Consider the following 16852-nt stretch of genomic DNA (forward strand, 5'->3'; position numbering starts at 1 on the left):
ACATTTTTTTTTTAATGAAAAGTTGTTTTGTGTTTTGTTTCTTTACGTATACCACACTGGTCATTGTTCATTTAACGCCATCTGCATAGATTATGTTTTGATGGAAAGATGTTAACATGCTTTATCCAGTTATCTCCTATTTGTTACAAAAATTAAAATTTACTTCTTTCTGCCAATTAAAAGAAAAAGGTAAATTCAAATAATCTTCCGGTAACGTGTAACAAGTGGTTTCTGAAGTTTTTGTATAAGGAGGATTAAATAATAATGTTTCGCCTTCAAACTAACGAACAAAATCTCCTGTTAGCTACTTCTATCAAATTTGAACTGTTTTGTTTACTACTCAAGGGAACATTCTTTCGAATACATATTTTATTTAACCAGTTGCTTAAAAAGCTTTTCTTCAATTTCGCGTATTCGAACTCAAATAATAATTAATTCTTTTTGGTGTATGTCTTTTATCTTTTTTTTGTTCTTCCTCCGTTTCTTGTTTTCTTCTTACTTTCCATTCTCGTTAATCATCTTTTCTTACGTACCTGTTCTCTTTTTGGTTTCCTTGAAATTATTCTTTCTTTTCACACAAAAGTGTGCACTGATCCTTTTATTTATTTATATATATTTAGTTATGCTAAGGAAAGCAGATAACTCTTCCCCCTTTTATCTCCATTGTTTACGCTATGTTTAGTAACGTGTGTCACTTAAAGATAACTCTCGTATAATCACATGCTTTTGTAAATGTCTTATGTTTATCCAGATACCCTAATGTATATACAAACCTATTAACTGAGACCTACATAATACAGCTTTGCTTATCAGTAGATCCCCACTTTATTTAGCGTTTTGCAATGTAAACTTCATATACCCTGATGCATTGAAAAATATGAATATTATTGAATGTATTTATGAATCCGTTAGCTGATATTGATCCAGATTTAAATTTATATAATTTATTGAATACAAATTCTTGCTTTTACACACCGAATGAGTTTAACATAAAGTTTCATAAACATAATGGTCTCAGTATATTACATGTCAATGCTCATAGCCTTCAGAAAGATTTCGAAAGAATTTCTGAATTTACATCATCAATTCAAATTTCATTTTCAATTATTGCAGTGTTTGAAACGTGGATTACTGATGTACCACTTTTACCATTTGAGCTAGAAGGTTATACATTTTTGAATTCCAACAGACTTGTTGGTCGAGAAGGAGGTGTAGCTTTTTTTTGTATCAAATCAGTTGAAAGATCGAGTAAGAAATGATCATATTATTTATAATGAGAATGAGATAAATGCTTATGAATATATGTTACTTTATTGATATCATAAATCATTGTCACACCAAAACTACAGTTGGTGTTGTACAGTGCGTCCCAGATAAAACGAAACTGGGAATTATCGATGTTTTATCATAACTTAATCTCAATTATAATTAATAAATGACACATATTTGGAAAGCTTAGATCCTCTTCTTTCATTTGATGCAACTCATTATAATGCATATTTCAGGTATGAGTGATTAAAATCAATTTGAAGAGAGGAAAACAAAAAGTCATTTGGCGGACGATATCTAAATTCCTAACAGAAAATCACATTTCTAGAAAGTTGAGTTTCTGCCCTTTCATATGACACCTCAATCAGGAGAAATGAGCTAGGAATAACAAAGTTCTGTTTGTTTAAAGTAGTGCTTGCATTTCCAAAATTTGATTAAACTAATTCGTTTGCAATGGCTGCCTGCCGTATCAACAAACGAAATTAACAAAAGACTTAACTCCGTTTTATTGACAATCAGCCGTAGACGAAAGACTTCATGCACGGCTGATTGTCAACGAAACGGAGTTAAGTCTTTTGTCAATTCTACTTTTTGCTACGGCAGGCAGCAAGGGAAAACGAATTTGTTTGCTAAAATTATGAAAATGTAAGGGCTACTTTAAACAAACAGAACTTTGTCGTTCCTTGCTCATTTTTTCCTGATTGAGGTGTCATATGAAAGGGCAGAAACCCAACTTTCTATAAATGTCTTATCTATAATGATTTTCTCTTTGGAATTCAGATACCGCCCGCCAAACGACTTTTCGGTTTCCTCTTTTCAAATTGATTTTAATCAGTCATGCGTGAAATATGCATCATAATGAGTTGCATCAAATGAAAGAGGAGGATCTAAGCTTTCCAAATATGTGTCATTTATTAATTATAAATGTGATTAAGTTATGATAAAACATCGATAATTCTCGGTTTCGTTTTTTCTAGGACGCACTGTATACAGAAAGCCAAGTGGTAATATTAATGATTTCCTGGATTTTTATGATTATATGTTATGTTAGCTCAAATGTGAACATTCGAACTTATATATTACGGGGATTTTAATATTGATATCCCTAAACATTTAAGCAGTTCTGATGCTGCCAATTTTTTAAGTATCAATTCCTCGTATGGCCTCGTACCCCTCATAAAAAATCCTACTCGTATTACTGTAAATACTGCTTCCTTAATTGATAATATATTTACCAATGTTATTAATTCTACAGTTGATAGTGGAAGTTTGTGTGAGGACATTTCAGACCACCTGCCTATTTTTCATCTTGCTTAGATTGAATGTAATGTAAATAATGTAACAAATACTCAAAAATTATCTCGCAAAATTACAAATGATGGCATTAATGCATTGATTGCGGAACTGTATGTTACAGATTGGTTCTCAATGTATTTTTGCTCTGATGTGAACGAGTCTTATGAATTGTTTTATCAAAGTTACTTAATGCATTCGATAAACACTTACCATATATTAAACGTAAAGCAAAGAAACCACTTATCCGTAAACCCTGGATTACGCCAGAAATGTTACGTTGTCTTAGAAGAAAAAAATAAGCTTCATAAAGTTTTTTTTGAATGATCGTTCTTCTTCTCATGAGAAAAAATACAAGGCTTATAGGAACAAAGTGAACCAGATTCTACGACATGCTAAAAAATTGTATTATTCTAACAAATTGAAGGATATATGTATGCATAATAATGTTAAGGGCACATGGTCTGTTTTGAATAATTTACTGAGAAAATCAACAAGTTCTCTTTCCAAGTATTTTATACATGATGCTAAATGTGTAGATGATTCACAACAAATTGCAAATGAATTTAATAATCATTTCATTAACTCATGTACCAAAGCAATTACTTCACTGCTCGAAGATGATAGTTTTTTATCCTCAGATTTTCAAGATTATCTGAAAAATCCTAATGCTGTCTCTTTATATCTAACATCTATAAATGAAAGTGAAATTATATAATTGTAAAAAACTGAAAAATACCAACTCATGTGAATTTGATTATATTAGCTCTGTCATTTTAAAAAGAATTATCAATGCAATTGTCAAACCAGTAACAAATATTTTTAATCAATCCTTGGCTACTGGAATTGTTCCAGATAAACTAAAGATCGCTAGAATTGTTCCTGTTTGTAAAAAAAAAGATGATCGTCATGCTTTTGAAAATTACAGGCCTATTTCAATCTTACCTTCTCTGTCTAAAATACTTGAAAAATGTATGCACAAACGTCTTTATTCTTATCTGAGTAGCAATAATTATATTATCAACAATCAATATGGATTCCGCTCAAATCATGCAACTGTGCATGCTTTGATAGATTTACAGGACAAAATAATTACAGCCATAACAAATAATTATTTTGGAATAGGCATATTTATGGATCTTTCCAAAAGCTTTTGATATTGTGGATCATGACATACTTTTATATAAGCTTAATTACTATGGTGTTAGGGGTATACCACTTCACTGGTTTCGGAGTTATTTACGTAATCGCTATCAATATACTGTATTTAATGAATATTCTTCGGGTCGTTTCCTAGTTAAAAATGGTGTGCCCCAAGGATCTATCTTAGGCCCCTTGTTATTGTTATTATACGTCAATGATATAATTAAATCCTCTGACAAATTTGAATTTACAATGTATGCAGATGATACATTACCCTACACGCAACCCAATGTTTTAGATTTAGAACTCAATGCTCATTCGGATTTGTGTAAAGTTTCTGAATGGTTTAAAGCTAATAGATTTCTTATAAACAAAAAGAAGACTAATTTCATGACATTTTGTTTGAATAGTACGTTTGAAACTTCTAATTCATTGAGTGACATTACCATTTGCATTGATTCCATTCCTTTAAAAAAAGGTGAATGCTGTAAATTTTCTTGGAGTATATATTGACTGTAATTTAAAATGGGATACTAATGTGAACAATATTATTTGTAAAGTATCTAGATGTATATTTATACTGAAATACTATCTGTCAGATGATGCTCTGTTCTCATTATATAATGCACTTGTATTACCACATTTATCATATTGTGTCAGTGTCTGGGGTAACTTTGGCAAACTAAAAATGAACATCTTATTTAAATTACAGAAAAAAATGCTGCGTATTTGTACCAGTAGCCATTATCTTGCTCATTCAGCTCCTCTTTTATCAAGCTCAAAACCTTGGATATATTTATTTTATACCAGTATCATACATTAGTGCTAGGGTTCCTTTATTTTCATAATCTTCTACCAACTCGAACATGTTCCCTACGAATCTCGGTATTCATAATTATAACACAAGAAATCGAACCAATTTTCATCGTTGGAAAATTATGTTTATGTATGAAGAAAAATCTCCTCGGTGTAATCTCCCGGTGATTTGGAATTCATTACCAAAATATATTCCCCTTTGCAATAACCAAAGATTATTCAAAAAATATCTTAAAATGTATTATTTGTCCAAAATTTAATACTGACATAAAACATAACCGTGTTTTAGACTTTGTTGTTCCTCTGGCTTTTTGTTGTTGTTGTTTTGTTTTTTATTCACTGTTAGTTTTTAATTTGTTTACATGTCTTTAAGTAACAGAATAAGTTGAAAAACCAAATGATAATTTATACTTTTGGGGAACTTATTTTACAAGGCCCTTTGGCCTTATTTTTAGTTCCCCTTTTCTCATTTTCGTCTTGTAAATGTGGTGTCCTTGATACTGTTAACTTGTATGATTGCATGTAATTTTTTTATATAATGTATATTGTTGTAATGATCTATTGTTTTTATATGAAGATGGAAAATAAATGAACAAATGATTTATCATACTTATGATTGTATCTTTTGTTATAACTATTACCATGTACATTATGTTTCTATATTGTATGTTTAGCTATAATTATTACCATGTCCATTATGTTCAATTATGTTATCTTCGATAAAGTGGAAATAAATAAACTTGAAATTTGAATACCAACTTTACTTTTCAACAGAATCGAATTTTTTCAACTTCAATTTTTAATCACGTACTTTACTTTAAAAATTCCATCTACATACCACTTCGAAAAAAATAATGTAGAATTTTTAAATCTAATATGATTTTTTTCCATAATATCTCTTCTATTTCCGTTACCTCAACTAAACCTTGATATTTAAATGCTGATCATGCAATAAGAAGATTTTGATAAAACTCTTACAGTCTATTTTGTTTAAAGGTACTATGTCCCTTTTGCAGCCAACCTCAAATTCTGTAGAACTTTGAAGGAATTATGAATATGTCATGTATGTCCTATCTGTGAAATTTAAACGTTAGCAGTGTCCTCATATTCAAATTATGCAAGGAAACCCGTTTACTTGCTAGACTTCACTGTCAGACACTATTGAGTGACTGACTGGCTTCTTTCCTTCTTTGGTAATAACATACATGAAAAGAGTTGTAAAGGATACATGAGCATTTGTCTACATCAATAACCCACTTCTTGTGATGGCCAAGATTAAACGGATTGAATCTTTGCACAGCATAAAACGTATGACCATTCGGTACAATTGTCTGAAAATCAAGACTATTACTTTTGGGCTCTATAGCCCTAAAGTCGATTTGACAACTAATAGTCGTTATTTTCCCACTTGAAGACATTTTCAAACCCCACCTTTTTTAGGGAAGTTCTAAATTAGTATTATCTTTCAAATGCAGTTGAAATTTAACTTTTTTCATTTTTTTGGCCTGCAAATGGGACATAGTACCTTTAAACAACATTTTCACATCTTTCTTCTTTCAATTATTGTTCAGATATCTGGGAAAATTATAATCATTCCAATCCAATATTTTAATAGTGACTTCCATCTACGAATCTCTTCATCCAATAATTTGCTTATCCAAGATAGGTACAAATAATTTATTTTCGATTCAATGTCTACCATATCAAGACCACCATCTAAATTGTTGTTTATATATGAATTTTTGTTCACTCTTTCTTTGTTTGAAGTCCAAAGAAAAGCAAAAACAGTTGTATTCAATGATTTAATAAAAGATTTTGGGGTAGGTACTGCAGTTGTCGTATAAACAATTTTTGAAACGACTGAGGCTTTGGTAACAACCACTTTGACTTGGTGAAAAACACTGTTTACTATATCCGTAATTCAACCAATCTATTAATAAATATTTTATCTCTGACCACAAACATATGTAGAACTTAACAATTAAGCGGTCGCTTCCATGTGCTTTGTTATTATGCATAGAAGACAGTGTTTATGCACATTCCTTTTCCGTAAGGTCACCTTTACAGCTTAGTGCCCCATCTTCTTGTGCTGTGAACTAAAAATTTCGAACAAACAAAATTAGTAATATACTTCTTTTTCAGTACTACCATCTCTTACACTTTACAAATCTTTGTAATGATTATTAATTTATAATAATGTATTTTCCTGTTTTACAATTTCGAGACTTTTCTTTACAATTAATTTCCTTTTTTATACCAATTTGCTTTTCAAGCTGCAGGAAATAACGAGTTCATTTTCCCTTCTTTTAACCACTTTCACCTGGAACGGATGAAAGCTCCTTTATATTTTTCAATTAAAACCTGATCAACCAGATCTTGAACGTTTTTTACCTCTTGCATTTTAATTTAATTTTCACTCAACACATTTCCCATTTCCTCTTTACACAAAAACGAATCATTTAATTTGACCTTTCCAATTCTTTATTTGAGATATTTTCTTTATACACTGCATCATTAAACAATTGATTAATTATTTTCCAATAACCCCTCTCACGTTCTTCCTCTGAAGTTTTTCATTTTCAAAGAGACCGCATTATGGTCATATTTGATAGTAGGGGGGTGTTTCACAAAGATCCTAAGTAGAACTTAACACTAATTGGGACATAAAAATTATGGACAGCCATTGGAGCCTTAAAATGAAATATATTCAAAAGCAGAAATTCCAGTATTTTAGACTTTTTATAAATTCCACATCCAGAACATGAAATCTCCTTGATGATAGAAAATATGAATGATTTGAGTCAACATTTTATGCGTTTTAAAGTAACTTTTACAAAATATTTTCAAAGATGCTAATGGCTTTCCATAATTTTTAAGTACAACTTAGAGACAAGTTCAAGGATCTTTGTGAAACACCCACCAGGTGTAATATCTGTTGGGTAAAGAGAATCACGTACTTGACAAGAGACGAGCAAATAATCTAGACGTGAGAATAATTTTAAGGATACTTGCCTCCAAGTGAAATGCCTTTTCATTCGGATTAACCTTTCTCCATATATAAATTAGACCTATTTTTCATAAACAAAGGAAAGTACTTTTGGGTAAATAAGCACTAGACAAACGTTCACAATCTAGAAATTTGTTTTGAATACAGTTCCAATATCCTCCAGCAACTACTTGATCATTTTGCCCTTTAAAATTTAATAGCCAATTTAATAGACCTTTAAAAAAAAATCCTTTTCAGTCTGTCTGGTATGAGCGTATACATTAAGCCCTAAAAGTGAATCACCTTTGTATACGAATCCCGAAGCGATTGCTCTTCCATCACTTTTAGAATATTTTTGCTTTGCAAAATAGCAACACCCTTTGCGTGTTTTGATCCATGATTAAACAAAAATGTACCATTCCATTCAGAAACTATAGTCGACTCTAGATCAGTTGACCAAAATGTCTCCTGTAGAAATACAACATCACACTTTTGGTAATTAAACCATTAAAAAATATCTTATTTCGTTTCAGTTTGTCTCGAAAGCCCCTTACATTTAGGGACAGAAAATGGAGGAAAAAAACTTATCCATAAGTCAATTCGTGAAAAGAAATTTGGTACATATATCACTTCTCTCATAATTTTTTCTCAGTATTTTTCTTTCTTCTCGCTTTGGCAGTATTCCCGTAACTATGATGAATGACACTTACTTCTTCCGAGCTTTCGTTTGCAGATTTTTGGTTATTTTTCTGTTTGCGGATTTTTGAAGTGGGGTGTGATTTTCAGGTGACATGGCTGAATGTTCACTATTGTTATGGCTCGAGGCATCGATGGTATAGTCATCATCAGAGGACTGATGATCGTCCTCCTGATGATCGTCTTTTCTCGTGCAGGAGTGATCGCTGGTGGTTCTTGCTCACTTTCATCACGTGTAGGTGGATACGTGGTGTACGCCTTGGTAACGACAGGATTGCTGTTGTTGGTATTTGATCGCGGCACCACAACAGCTAAAGCGACAAAGTACTCTTAGAGTACTTTGTCGCTTTAGCTGTTGTCGCGATTTTGTCTGTGCCTGGCCGGCTGGTTGTTGGAAACTTTGTCGCTTCGGCTGTTGTCGCGATTTTGTCTGTGCCTGGCCAGCTGGTTGTTGCATACTTTGTCGCTTCGGCTGTTGTCGCGATTTTGTCTGTGCCTGGCCAGCTGGTTGTTGCACACTTTGTCGCTTCGGCTGTTGTCGCGATTTTGTCTGTGCCTGGCCAGCTGGTTGTTGAACACTTTGTCGCTTCGGCTGTTGTCGCGATTTTGTCTGTGCCTGGCCAACTGGTTGTTGCACACTTTGCTAATTGCCGTCGTCAGGATCTTGGTTCTTGCTCGTGATAGATCGACTCAACAGTTACAAAAATTCCTTGAAAAATGAAATAGTTGAAGAAGGTCTTTCCCCTATACCTAAGAAAAAGTAGGGGGTTTTTTTTCTTGAAAACATGAACAACTCCAGAAAGAAATATATTGCTCTCGTTGAAATGTTCCTAAATATATCTCTTTATATGCAATTTCGCACCCGCACTGTACGATAAAAAAATAGCAATCAATAAATAAGTAATCATCCCGATTGCCTTCTTATATGTTATACTAGAATGGCGAGCTAGCGACCTATTTTGACCAAATTCCCGTGGGTGAACTTTCAAAAGTCAATGGGACATGAGGGTTCCAATGAAATAGCTAGTGTCAACGTACGTCGGGGTGGATGTGCTTTTCGTTTAAACAAAAAATGAATTTTTAACAATTTTGGAGGGGGGGGGGGTAAAAGTCCATAGGCTAACATGTTTGGCTGCTGGACTCTGACGATAGGGGGCGTTGTCCAATGAGACTATTCGGAACCATATGTTCATATCAAGTTCAGATCGGGTAAGTTTGCCATTTCCAGGCAGTCCAAGCCAGTCCGTTGTCAGTTTAAACCAATTATTAACTAGTTCTACCTCGTTCCCAAAACGTCCAAACCAGTTTTAACTAGTTCGCCACTTGTTTTAACTTGTTTGAAACCCAACCACTCCGTTCAGAGACAGTTCAACCCGTCCTTATCTCGTTCTTAATGCGTTCAAACGCGCTCCTAGAGAGTGTGCAATCCCGTCCTGGCTCGGGGAATACATACATGTCCTGAGTTTGATGGTAGCCAGTCCATCGGTTATAATGATGTGATCACGAGTTATTTGTGCATACATAATGAGCCTTCCTGACCTTTGACCTTTTAATCTCATGACCCCAAGATCTTCTCACTTCATTGGGTCTACAAGATACAAACATGACCCAAGTTTGGCGTGAATTCATCCATCGGTTCTTGAGATAACGCGATCACGAGAACACGACGTACGTACGTAGTAACGTAGTACAGACGGACGGATAACCCGAAAACAAATTGTTGCGGAGGGATACAAATCAACTCGGTTTTCAGAAGACCACCCCTGACGTAAAAATATGCTAAAAATAACGAGTCTCGCAGTCGATACCACATGACGAGATTTGGTCCAATCACAACTTTGTATTAGTAAGAGCTACATGTATCTACCTTCTACCATACACACACCAAATTATATTATTGTTATTATTTTTAGAAACTTGAAGAAAGAATACAAAACCAGGAACATCAAATATATGTGAGTTAATTGCTTTAATACAATTGATTATGAATGTGACCATGTAACATTGTTGTAGTAGTTGCAAATACCGATTCATCTAAGAATAAAACTTAAGCTATGGTCACAAATCAGAGCAGCGACCGACCGATCAGTAGCCTGCTCGGTCGCTGCTGGAATTAGGCATCGCCCAGCGATTAGGTCGGTGCCCGGGCGGCGACTGCCCAGGCACCGGGCGTATTTTGGGCGGCGAGTGAAAAGTGAGCAGGCGCCGCCCAAATTTTAACTTCGCGCTAAAACTTCAGCGGCGACCGGGCGATGCCCTAAAAACGAGCGGTGCCTGGGCGGCCGCCGCTCGGTGGCCGGGCAGCCGCCGGGCAGAATTGGTTAAAAACTCGCCGCTCGGCCGCCGAGTAGGCAACTTTTGGCTAATGTGACCATAGCATTAATGATGTGTATAGCTACAAAACAGTATATACATAACAATCTTTCATAAGTATAACCTAAACCATATTACATTTATATGAATTTCAATAGGGCAGTCAATAGCTGAAAAAAGAATCACACAAAATTCCATTTCCTGTAACAAAACCCAAAAATATACATAAGGTAGTAACTAAAATCTCTGTCCAAACGATGCAAATTATATACAATAATTCCGTAAGCAACTATACAAAGGCACAATCGACTTATATAACTTCTATTTCTTTTTTGGCATGTCAAACACAAACAAACATAGTCATTTGCTAGGAAAATAGTGATGATAATAATGAAAGAGGAGTTTAGCATAACGGTCATGTCTGGCACATTGCCACTCCCGGTGCTCCATTATTATTACCCTTGCTTTAGTACAGCAGCCAGTACAGCACTCAAGCATTTTAAGGAATTAATTCATGCTGGGTACTCATTTACTTCACCTGGGTGGAGTGCTGCATATGTAGATTAATGCATTGCCACATGAAATTAGTGCTGCGACAGGGATTTATACCCTATAACGTTTGAAGACTATCCACTGCACCATGCCACCTCTACACGTATTAAAGTGTCTAGGTTTTTCAAAAATATAGAGTACTGATGCAAATCAGCATTTATTAATCAATGGTCAATGAATGATACCATAGCTACGTGATCCCTTTTGTATATAATACCCTGAAATCTGCACTCAGAACAACAATTTGCGGTATAGGAAACAATTTGTCCATTAATAAAATTAAAGTAAAATTATGTATCACACAATTGCATTGTCTCACAAAGGGTATTCTAGACTTCACTGCCTAAAATTAAACCATTTCTAAATATTGCAAGAGAGGCAAGGCGAGGGAGGAAAACAGACACTTAATTGTCTTTACATAGTTTTTCTTCATGACAACAAATACACAGCAATTGACGTTTATTTCATTGAGTATCCAAAATGAGACGTTTGCTTTATTTCTCTCCAAGCAACCCGGTTGAAAAACGCTGGATTAAAGCACTCCTCTTACAACAGTCTTTGAAGGTAATAGTATGATGTCATGAACAATCTCTATAAACCATGTTATCTTTTAAATAGTTAAAACATTTTCCCCAAAAATGAAAGAACTACATGTAGATGGCAAGATGAATAAACATGGAAAGCAGGAAAAAAATCATTAAAACAATTTCGTGGGCTACTTTTCAACCTTGCTTGCATGTAAACAACACTCTAAATTTGTTTTGCATTGAACTCTATGCAAATTTTTTGGGGGCTCTTTAATGACTTTCTGGGGCTTTTTTGGGCATTTCGGGGTCTACACCACCCAGAGCCCTCATATATTTTTTTCACTGATTGAAAGAAAAATTAAGCACATGATTATGCTCCATGAAGATCAATGATTGTTCTGAGCCTTTTGTCAAACACAAGACGTACTCAGACAATGGATCCCATTGTACTGAAATACAATATATTCATATCTAAGCCAATGCTCTGAAGCAAATTTTTTATCACAGCCCAGAGGCTATGTTGAATTACACAGTCAAACATCCTTTAATAGTGACCGCCTGTCTACAAAGGCCACATTTTTTGTTTCCCTTAAAAATGGTTTCTCATTGAAACATGTAATATAATGAACTTGTCTACAAAGACAACCTGTCTACAAAGGCCACTCTTTGTGTTTTCATTGGGCTATCACTATTGACAGGTTTGACTGCATCATGAATTTAAGTCACCTCGAAAGCAGTGTGCATAAAGAAAATACTTGTTAATACATTTCAAAACGAACTTGCATCAAAGCCTGCTTCATCTTTATATATATACTGCAGTCAGACAGAATATCATAAAGTGTCAAAATCTGCTCTTTTTTTTAATCAAGGAAATGTTTTTATCAAATTGGAAACATTAGTTGTGCATTTATCTTTTCAATCATTCATGCAGTGTGTATCCATGCACCTAATAACAGGGTCTAAAAACTTTTTTTTTCTTTTTCCGAAGAACTTTTAAATGGAACTTAATGGTGATTGATGAATTTGTACATCTAGGGTCATGTGACTCTGTAACTCTAAACTTAAACGTTGTCAACTTAATTAAGAACAGGATTTGTCTGAAAAACAGTAAAGAATTTCCACACAAACCGAATAAATGATGCATTTTCAAGCATTATGCTGCTCTGCGATGTATTGCTTTCAACATACATCTGGGCTGGTATTCAATTCAAAACTTATGTCAGAAAAAATTATGAGTATTTTGTTTTGGGCCTAGAAAAAAGGGTTAGGCCAACTTTGGTATTAAGTTCACGCTTTTGGCTAAGTATTTTACCTTAAATTTAAGACAAGTTTTTGGCAGACTTAAGCCAATTATGCTGGAGGCCTTGATTGGGAGGCATATGGTTGTGATACAAGGTCATAATTAGCTGCACACATTTATATTAGCGTGCATTTAATGTGACAAGTTAATTGTTCCTTATTTTGGATTTCCAATGTGATGTCACAACGATTATCAATTAGTATTTTACCTTAAAAACGGTAATGAGTAAAATGCATAGATGTGATCTGAATACAAGTTCAGACATATTACTTAGCCAAGTAAAATACTGATTTAACACACATACTGAATTACATACGGATTCCGATACAAATAAGCAGCTGATTGCATTATTACTGAATACACGAGAAGGAGGTCAACACAGAAGGCTTGTACATGTATCACTTCATCATATTTTACAGAAAAAAATATCAATTAAATTAAATAATAATAGTAATAATAATTTAGAGTAGTAATAATAACTTATATCCACCACGCAAGGTGCTCAAGGGCGCTACATTACTAACCAAACTAAGGCAGTTTGGCTTCCGCCCCAACCATTCATGCGAAACTGCCCTGCTTTGTATGGTAGATTTATGGGCCCAAAACGTGGACAAAGGCAACTTAAACGGTGTTGCGTATATTGACATGAGGAAGGCATTCGATGCAGTGAATCACTCAACTCTATTAATGAAGTTAAAAAACGTTGGTTGCACGGATAGAGCCATAAAATGGTTTCGGTCCTAGCTAGGAGGCAGGAGCCAGTTTGTGTCTATTAAAGGTAAAAAGTCATCAACGAGAACAATTAATTACGGTGTACCCCAAGGTTCTGTCTTAGCGCCATTGTTATTCTCGATATTTATTAATGACTTGCCCACTAGTATTCATAGTGCGGACATGTTTTTATTTGCAGATGACGCGACCATGTCGGTACAAGGCAAAACATTATCTGAGATCCAAACGAAACTAAATCTTGCTTTAGATGAAGTGTATTCGTGGACGCAAAAAAATAAACTTCTATTGAATACTACTAAAACAAAGGTAATGGTTATTGGGTCGAAGCAAAAGTTACAGACGCTAAACGAAAATAATTTAAATGTGCGTATAAAGACAACACCGATTGAATGTGTGACACAGTACAAATGCCTCGGTGTTATAGTAGACAGCAATCTCTTATTTTCGAAGCATGTCGAAAAAGTAGCTTTACAAATGAAACAGAAATTAGGTATTCTAAGAAGACTCAAAGGCACGTTCAATAAACACTATCTGAGTATGATATACTGGGGCTATATTCTACCTCATGCTATGTACTGCTGCACTGTGTGGACAAATAGATCCCTGCATAATTATGAAACTATAAATAAATTACATAAACGAGCAGCATATATTATATCTGGATGTTCGTGGTCAACTCCTTCACACGAGGTTTTATTACAACTTAATTGGTCAACACTTGAGGCATTGTATTCAAGAGCAATGGGGATTATGGCATTTAAATGTGTTCACCATCTTGCACCTGCCTTATTGGCAAACAAATTTATTTTACATGATGATGTAGCACAACGCATGACACGTAATTCCCATCAACTTAAGCTGGAATCCAATAGGTGCAATACAGAATTTTTTAAGCGCTCCTTTGTAAACTCTGCAATAACACTCTGGAATAATCTACCCATAGAAACCAGGTTCTCCCCCAATCTGAACGTATTCAAAAGCAATTTATCACACTGAGTCTGGAACGCTCTTGTTCATTGCCGTGCAATGAATGCTGCAATCTCCTTTAACATTTTATTTTAATTAGCACACGCCAATAATGAATCTTGCTTACTTATTTTATCAATATGCTAAACAACATTATCATTGATGTTTTTTTTTTTTTAAACCTCAATCAAGGAATCTTTGAAATTGTATTTCATGTACTTAAGCAATACCATGTTATGAATTGATTATGATACTAACATATGCATGTTATTATATTTATGTGCATAATATGTCAACTATTTGTTTTATAATTAAAGGAAACTTAAACCCAAAGAATAAGTGTAGGTATTCTAAAAAATGAGATGTATTCCTGCCCATTGATGTACAATATTCCTTACGAAAATGTACAAGATATATATAAATGAAGATATTCCTGGCATAATGTGCGCCTGTCAGCATGACATGGGCGCAGCCATTTTCTTAAAAATGTGACGTATCTGTTGAAGTTGTACATGTATCATGCACCAAGCTTTAGTTGGAAAGAATTTTTAAATCAATAACGAAACCTTTACTTTTCAATGAAAAAAAATAACAACTGAGATGATAGAAATTATATTAGGTGAAAAATAAATAACAGGGACACAATTGTAACAAATTAATTTATAAATACTACACTATAACAGTTGACAAATCTATTTCATTTATGAGAAACCTTCAACCTAGAAGAGCACTAACTAATTTATGCAATTTGCGTTCTGGCATTTATAGTACAAAGGATAATAGCAGGTGAATGAAATGCTTCATCACCACACACGTCTGGAAAAGAAGCATCCATAAATTTGAATACATTAACTTGATAAACGACTTCGCATAGTACGTCACATTATCAAGAAAATGGCGATGCCCATGTCGTGCTGAGAAACTGTACTTTATTTTTGCTTTATACCTCTCTCATACACGTTGATGGGGAATCTTTTAGATGTATGGGTAATAACATAATAAATCTCTCAGAATAAGTAAAGTTATTACTTGGGGTTCGGTTTCCTTTAATAGTTTAAATTATTAAATGGGAAAGTATTAATAGTATATATGGTATAACGTAATGGTGACGGCAAACTTTTTTAACATTGAAATATATTGCAATAATTTGTTTTGATATTTATACCATACTTTGTTTTAACTTTAACCTAATACTATGTGTTATTGCGTACAAATGTCAACTACATGTATATATATATATATTTTAATTGTGGGTTTTTGTTGTTGTTTGTTTACAATAGTTTTAATTATAAACTGGGAAAGTATTTAATTGTATACATTTTATAATTACTCAATGGTGACGGTAAACTTTTTTTAACATTGAAATATTCGCAACAATTTTATAAATATCTATAGCATACCTTATCTTAATTTGAACTTCGTATACTATGAAATGTACTGTATCGCCTTTTTATTGCATGTCCGAATTATCTCTCATATTATAATGTGCATTTATTGTTGTTTTGATTGACATTATTATTGAACCATGTATGTTGTAAAGGGCCCTGATGAAAACCAGCTCATGCTGATCGGGCTACCCTTTTTAAAGATGTGAAATAAATAAATAAATAAATAAAACCTGGCTCTGCTAAGCAACCATTTTAGGTGCTCACACCATTCAAGGAATACCTTCCAAACTCCTGGGTGGACTCAATGGAGACTGACATATTAAAGGTACTATGTCCCATTTGTAGGCCAAAAAAATGAAAAGGTTAAATTCCAACGGCATTTGAAAGATAATACTAATTAAGAACTTCCCTAAAAAAAGAGGGCCTTGAAAATGTCTTTCAGTGGAAAAAGAACGACTATTAGTTGTCGAATCGACTTAAAAGCTATAGAGCCAGTAAGTAATAGTCTGATTTTCAGACCATCGTACCAAATGGTCGTACGTTTTATGCTGCGCAAAGATTCAATAAGTTTAATTTTGGCCATTACAAGAAGTGGGTTATTGATGTAGACAAATGCTACCTTTACAGCTCATTTTATGTATGTTATTACCAAAGAAGGAAAAAAAGTCAGTCAGTCAGTCACTCAATAGTGTCTGACAGTGAAGTCTAGCAAGTTAACAGGTTTTCTTGCATAATTTGAATATTAGGACACTGCTAACATTTACATTTCACAGATAGGGCATACATGACATATTCATAATTCCTGCAAAGTTCTACAGACTTTGATGTTGGCTGCAAAAGGGGCATAGTATCTTTAATCTCTTGCCAAAGG

This window comes from Strongylocentrotus purpuratus, unplaced genomic scaffold, assembly GCF_000002235.5.
Source record: "Strongylocentrotus purpuratus isolate Spur 01 unplaced genomic scaffold, Spur_5.0 spur5_scaffold_17, whole genome shotgun sequence".
NCBI lineage: Eukaryota > Metazoa > Echinodermata > Echinoidea > Camarodonta > Strongylocentrotidae > Strongylocentrotus > Strongylocentrotus purpuratus.